The sequence below is a fragment of the Camelus dromedarius genome, chromosome 5 (assembly GCF_036321535.1).
Source record: "Camelus dromedarius isolate mCamDro1 chromosome 5, mCamDro1.pat, whole genome shotgun sequence".
NCBI lineage: Eukaryota > Metazoa > Chordata > Mammalia > Artiodactyla > Camelidae > Camelus > Camelus dromedarius.
The window spans coordinates 36,076,092-36,083,908 of record NC_087440.1 but is presented as its reverse complement, the minus strand read 5'-3'; the positions used below and the strand labels follow the sequence as shown (position 1 = coordinate 36,083,908).

Sequence of the window (7,817 nt, the reverse complement as noted above, 5' to 3'; positions counted from 1 at the left end):
ACTGTAGCCAGGACTGGAAAATCGCTGGCACGCAGAGAGAAGTTTGTCGACGCCATTTGGCTTTGCAGCAGGTCATAGGCTTTGGAGACCTGCGCTAATCCTTTCAGACTACTAGGGACCATCTCATAAATATCTATTTCAGTGCTCTAAAATGATTAAATGACATCATGATGACCTGGTTTAAGGAAAATGTTACATGAGGGCCCTAAATGGCACCCTGGTGGCCTGAAAGAGTTAATGCAGTTTTCTTAAGTGGCCAATTCAGTGTTAGTTTGCAATGTACAGAGCAAGGAATATGTCCCAATAACTCACTGATAGCTTCATCTAATATCAGTATATTAAGTTGACAGAAGTCATTTGAAGGAGTCCTGTAAGAGAGCAGGTGGTGACTCTGATTAATACAGCAGCTCTGCTAAGGAAGGAAGGAGGGAGCCTATGGAAATTCAGTAAGCCTATGGAGGAACACTGATATGATACTTTTAAAGAATATCTCGAGAGCTTACGGTGCGTAACAGATGTCACATCCTTCCGAAATACAGCTGCACTTTATGTGTAACACACTGAGAGCAAATGACATTCATGTTTTTATAGCAGGGACTGAGAAAAGGAGAATGTTTTCCTAATTTTTCAATGTGTTCAATATTATCAAACTGTAATACATCAGAACAGTCGATAGCAATTAGAAACTGATCTCTTCTTCTATCACATGAATGTTCTTACTACAAAAGTAGTCAAAACCATGTATGGGGTTTAATGTTATTAGCTCAAATTCAAGTCAAGTTGGGCGGAGGAAAAGGGGAGGAAATATAAGGCAAATTGCAGAGAAACTGAAGAATAGATAACTGAGAGTAAAAGTACGGAACATATTTTAGTATGCAAAAATAGTTTGCTTAAATGCATCAGTCAGTTAAGAAACATGGAACAAAAAGAACTCATCCCCAGTCCTTTTATTCACTATAACAATATTGCATGTAGAAGCACATATATGAAAAAAAATGTAAATATATATGTCAAGTCTGGAAACAGCATAAGTAGTAACATTTCAATATATATAATAAAAATGTACTATATGAAAAAGGAAACCTTTCAAGCCTATGGGAAAAAGAAGAATTTGGGGAGTCAGTACAAGATGCTTACGAAGAGAATGAATTCTTGGATCATACCTCTTGGTTCTAATTCCAGCTATGTTGAATAGCTCTATTGCCTTGAGCAAATCAGTTAATGGTTCTTCAGCTTCCTTATCTGAACGTTAAGGTGCATATAACTTTGACCTATCTTGTTGGACTATGACAATTTATAGAGAGAATAACTGTAAAGCATTCGGCAGAATGGCTCATAGTAAACCATAATAAATCCTAGTCCTTTTTATTCCTCAGTAAATGGCTAACCACGTAGAGAACAAAAGTTAGCTCCCCTCTCATCTGTTATATCAAAAGTAACATCAGGTGGATTAAATAGTTAAATGTACGGAAAAACTATAAAAATAGAAAAGAAAATACATCTGAATATTTATAATAATCTTGTATTGAAAGCAGGAAACACAAAGCCAGAGACCTACAGAAGACAGCTGAAATTTTAAACTTCTGATGGAAACAAAGTGTTTATAAACATAAGAAGACACATGGCAGAATAAAAATAATATTTACAGTGTGTAATACAAAGGGTTATCATAATTTACATAGAGAGCATTCCCACCATCAATTTTTCTGAAAAGTAATATTATATCAAGCAGGTAATGAACACAAACAGATGGTATGTATTATAACTTACTGCTCGTTCTAGCCTCAGAGGCTTCTCAGTCTTTATCTTACATAACTTTCTCTTCACATGGAGGAAACAGATTAAATGTTACTTCAGCCTTTTCTGATCAATCTAAATTATGTCTCTCAATTTCTTTCTCACTGTATTTTTTTTCTGTCAGAGCTCTTGTTGTTCATTATTACATATTTATGTGTGTTGATTTTTTCCCCCTTTTTCCCGCAGTAGACAATAAGTTCACGGAGCCAGGTCATAGAGTGTTACTCTATAGTAAGCCCCCAGCATATAGCAGGCGTTTGAAGTAATGGAAGTGAATATCCTAATGGGACTTGTACACCACATTAAGATATTTAGCCTTTATAACTAAGATAGTCATAGAAGAATTTTAAGCAGAATAAATCCTTCTTGGGCTTCAGTGAAGATTGGGTAAAGAATGAACTGGAAGGGAGCATGCCTGGAGACCAGGTGGTTGTTTAGAAAAGAAGTTGAAACAATCCAAGAAATTATGATGCTCTAAACTAAGGAAGTTTAGTGGAAATAGAACAGGAAAGGTTCCAAAGATATTTAAAATTAGACTATTTTAACTGAAGCAGAGTGTATATACAGGGAAATAATGAGAATGAAATTTGATTCTGGATTTTAGGGCAGATTGTAAACCTCTAGTGCTATATAAAGACATTTGTAATTCTTTAAGTAGTAGAAAGCCAATGAACAATTTTGAAAATAGGATTTTGTTTAGTTTTTCTTTTTGTTTGTTTGCTTGCATGTTTTAAACCATCTTGATTAGCAGGATTAAGTTATTGGGACATAGGGAGGAGACTTGTAAGACCACAGAAAAGTTGAATTTTCTATTTTATAAATCAGTACTCTCTAATTCAGCTATAAGTCTTTAGGTCTACAGTCATCTTAGTGAAGAAATTTTGGAATTCTCACAAATAATGTCAAATAAATGTCTATCATTATTGCCACCACGGCTGTCACCATCACGATCACCACTACAACCAATGATAATGACAGCCCTGACAGCAACAACATTGACACTTACTGAGTAATTAATTTGCATAAGGCACTGCAGTGTGTGCTTGGGTACACAGAAGTCTGACCTAGTCCCTGATATCAGAGAGGTGGAGTAAACGCATCAAGATACACTAGCTACATAGAGTAGTAGCCTGTGATAAAATGAATTATAGGGAAGTAATTGCTACTGAAGTTCTAGTAAGAGTTGCCTGTAGTTGAAAAGTCTTTGGGGAAAAGCTAAACGGATGAGATGAGATTTGAATAGGCATTTAAGGAAGAAATAAGATAAATGTAGAGGGAGGGCAACTACTCAGACAAGGAGCATGGCAGAGGCATATCTTTTAGGGACAAGTAGACAAGTGGACAAACAGACTGATTTGACTAAAGCATTGAGTTCATAAAGAGTAGTAAAGGAAGTGTTCAGAGTTGAATAGAAACAAATTGTAAGTTATCTTTGATGTCACACTAATGATGGTTTAATTTGAATAAACCTATGATCGCTTATTTTGAGGAAAGTGAGGAATCATAAGCTTTGAGCAAAGTAGCTACTTGTGGAAAGTTGTGTATTACAGTTTTAAGAAGATATATCTAATGAGTATATTCTGGGTGAATCTTAGAGGTGAAAATTCAGGTTGATGAGACCAGTTACTCTTGCCAATATTTTAGGAAAGGAAAATGAGAACCTGATGTAAGAAAGGAAGATAAAATAATAGATTTTTTTCTTACCTTTTATTATAACAATGTTCAAGATAAAAAAGTAGAGAAAATGACACAATGAACCCCCAAATACCTACCACCCAGATTCAAAAATTAATTCATGACTAATCTTATTCTCTCTATTCTTACTAACCTACTCTACTTCTAGGCTTTTTGAGTATAAATTTCTAAAAGACAAGGAGATGAGAATTCATTAAAAAAAAAAAACAACCAAAATATCATTATCATACCTAAAAAATTAACAATTTCTTAACAATTCCAAATATATAGTCAGTGTTCAAGTTTCTCTAATTTTTTAATTTGAAATTGTTTTGGGGGAAGCGTACACAGAAATTCACGTGCACCAGGTCCAAGGGCAGAGGCAGTGATTTTGTAGGAATGGGCCAAGTGTGCCTGCTGCATTTGGAGAGCCTCCTGGGGATGTGGAGGACAGCTGCAGCTCACCCAGGGGACGTAAAAGCTGGTGGCGGATATTCCAGAAGTGTTAACCTACATGAGCTTTCCTGGAGGCTGCCATCTTGATTGGATCATTAGCACCAAGACCTAGCCCCACCCAACAGCCTGTAGGGAAGCCTCAGGCCAAACAACATACAGGGTGGGAACACAGCCCCACCCATCAGCAGACTTCCTAAGCCACAAAGGCCTCTAGACACAGCCCTACCCACCAGGACCAAGCTTCACCCAGCAGTGGGCAGGCACCAGCTCCTCCTGCCAGGAAAACTGCATAAAACTGCTAGTCCAGCCTCATCCACCAGGGGCAGATACTAGAAATAAGAAAACAACAATCCCAAAGCCTGTGGAAGGAATCCACAAACACATATAAAGATAGATGATCTGAGGTGGCAAAGGAGTATCTCCCAGGCAAAGGCACAAGGTAAAATCCCAGAAGAAGAAATAAGTGATGAAGAGATAGGCAATTTGTCTGAGAAAGAGTTTAAGGTAATGATAGTGAAGATGTTCGGAGAACTCAAGAGGAGTATAGATGCACAGAGTGAAGTTTTTAGCAAAGAGTTGGAAAATATAAAGAATACCCAGAGTTGAAGAATAAAATCACTGAAATGAATAACACACTAGAGGGAACCAAGAACAGACTAACTGAGGCAGAAAAATGGATCAGTGAGCTATAAGACAGATTAGCTGAAAACACTACTACAGAACAGATAAAAGAAAAAAGAATGAAAAGAAATGAGGATAGTTTAAGAGAACTCTGGGACAACATGAAGTGCACTAACATTCTCATTATAGAGGTCTCAGAAAGAGGAGAGAGAACGGACCTAAGAAAATTTTTGGAGAGAAAAATCACTGAAAACTTCGCCAACTTGGGAAAGGAAACAGTCACCCAAGTCCAGGAAGCGCAGAGAGTACCACTCAGAATCAACCCAAAGAGGAACACACCAAGGCACATCAAATTGACAGAACTTAAGGATAAGGAGAAAATACTAAAATTAACAAGAGAAAAGCAACAAATTACAAGGGAACTCCCATAATGTTATCAGCTAATTTTTCAGCAGAAACTCTACAGCCCAGAAGGGCGCAGCATGATATATTTAAAGTGATGAAAGGGGAAAACTTACAACCAAGAATACTCTAATCCAGCAAGGCTCTCGTTCAGACTTGATGGAGAAATCAAAAGCTTCACAGCTAAAGAAAAGCTAAAAGATTTCAGCACCACCAAACCTGCTTTACAACACGTTAAAGGACCTCCTATAGACATCTAACCATAGAGAACTAAAAGGAAGGAAGGAAGAAAAAAAAAAGACCTACAAAAGATTGCTTTGGCTCTTCAGGGTCTTTTTGGTTCCTTGTGAATTTTGGAATTGTTTGTTCTAGTTCTGTGAGGAATGTCATGAGTATTTTGATGGGAGTTGGGTTGGATCTGTGGATTGCTTTGGGTAATGTGGCCATTTTGATAGTGTTGATTTCTCCAGTCCAAGAGCACAAGAAATCTTTCCATTTCTTTGTGTCATTTTGGTTTTCAGAGTATAGGTAACCTCCTTGGTTAGGTTTATTTCTGGGTACTTTGTTGTTTTTGATGTAATGGAAACGTTCACGCTGGTTATAAAATTCTGGGCTTTGAAGTGGAAAAAAAAAGTGAATGAAGGGCTGCAAATGGCAAAAAACACTTCTTTCTTATGGGTGAGTTGTGTTCCATTACATGTGTATTTATGCTGCATCTTCATTATCTGTTCAGCTACTCATGTGCACTTAAGATGCTTCCATATCTTGGCAGTTATAAATGATGTTACTCTTAGTAGCAAGATGTGTGTATCTTTCTGAATTAATTCTACTTTGTGGTTGGCTTTATTCCTTTGATAACTATGTAAGTTTAAAAAGCTAAAGCTCTAAACATTCTTAGAAACAATGAACAGTACATACATGTAAATTAAAAGATATGTGCAGTTAAAAAAAAAAAAAAAGAAATGAGCTATCAAGCCATGAAAGACATGGAAGAAACTTAAAAGACATATTACTAAATGAAAGAAGCCAGTCTGAAAAGGCTTAAAACTGTACAATTTCAATCAAATGACATTTTGGAAAAGGCACAGCTATAGAAACAATAAAAAGATCATGGTTTCCAGGGGTTTGTGGGGAGGGAAGGAGGGAGGAATGAGTAGATGGAGCACACGGGATTTTTAGGGCAATGAAATTATTCTGTATGATACTGTAGTGGTGGCTCCATGTCATTATGGATTTGTCAAAACCCATAGAATGTACATCAAGAATAAAGCCTAATGTAAACTATGGACTTTGGCTGATAATAATGTGTCCATGTTGGTTCATCGGTTGTACCAAATATGCCACACTGATGAGGGACGCTGAGTGTCAGGGAGTATATATATGTGGGTGGGAGGGTTGTGTGAACTCCATATTTTCTGTTCAGTTCTGCTGTGAACCTGAAACTGCTCTTAAAAAAAAAAGTCTATTAAAAAAAAAGAAATTGTTTTTGTAATTCATTTTGAGTCAGTATCTAAATAAGTTCCATTTATTGTAATTAGTTGATGATGTTTCTTAAATATTTTTAATTTTTAGTTTTATCTTCCTTCATCTTGAAATGTATTTGTTAAAGAGACAGGCAATATTTGCTGACTGCATACTCATGGCAATATTCACAATTTTCATCTGTTTCCTGTATTTTTTTTTTTTTCAGAAAATGGTGGTTATGTTTAAAAGCTTGCTCAGATTTAGGTTTGATTTTTTTTTGGCAAGAATTGTTTATAGGTTGTGCTGTGTAGTATTGGGGGCATATAATACTTGTCTCTTGTGTGTGGTAGAGCAACTATTAAAAAAGTGGTGATGTTTTAAGTCAATCATTTATTTTATTAATTGAAATAGTACTATAAATAGAAACATCCCACCAATAATTTGATTGCTTTGACTTACGTTTTATAGAGAAATTCAGGATAAATGCCTATTGCCATTTATGTACCAGTTTTCAAAAAAAAATGAGTTGGTTCCCTAGCCTTCTAAGTTACTGAAGATTTTCTTTCTTTAAAATAATTATTATGAACTTATGCATTAAGATATGTTTGATGTATTTCAACCTATTGCAATTATCCTTATTAACGTTAAGTTGTCCTATCTTTGCTTAATAGGAAATCTCTTTAAATTGACTTAATCTTTTTTATACAACCCTAGTAGCCTTTGAGAGCTTTCTTACTTTCTTATATGACAAGATGTCCCAAAATCATCTTTCACCTTTTCTACCCAGCACTCAGAATTAACCATTCTCCAAGAATAGTTTATGACCTGTCCTGTGAAATGCTATTTAGAGACCACAAATGAGTTCTAGGTGTGCTCACTGCTATAGAGTCAGTCATTGTTTTTATATATTTTTAGAGGACCAGGCCAAGGAATGTGTACTTTTTAAAGATAAAAATTTATTTTGAGTTCCTGTGATTTATATTTATTGAGTTCCAATTCAAATTCAGGAGTATATATGTATATATATATATATATTTTTATCAAAACTTATTGATCTTACATTTGTTCCCTGTTTCTCTTACGCCAGCACTCTGTTTTTAATGATTATCATATAAATCCGTATTTGTCTTTTCCCTAGCTGCAAAGACAACAGTCTCATAGTAGCAATACAGTACTTCTGTTTACAATATAAATCTTCAAACTGTATAGTTTTTCAGGTTTCATTTTTTTTGGACCTCAGAATAGATCCAACTAAGGATACACAAATTCTTGTGTTTTAAAATTGCTGTAAACATTTCTGCTTTTTGTGTTACATAACTTACCTTTTCATGTGTGAATTCCATACTGTTTAGTTATAGAAGCTTTGTAATATGTGCCGGTAATTTCTAGGGATAGGTTATTCT

At 35.5% G+C, this 7,817-nt stretch overlaps 1 long non-coding RNA gene across 1 annotated transcript in view; it reads left to right on the top strand.

The window, feature by feature from the left end:
* The window catches only part of LOC116153500 (uncharacterized), a 177,501-nt gene that overhangs the window by 166,165 nt on the left and 3,519 nt on the right, over positions 1–7,817 (top strand). The gene's annotated exons all lie outside the window — the stretch shown is intronic.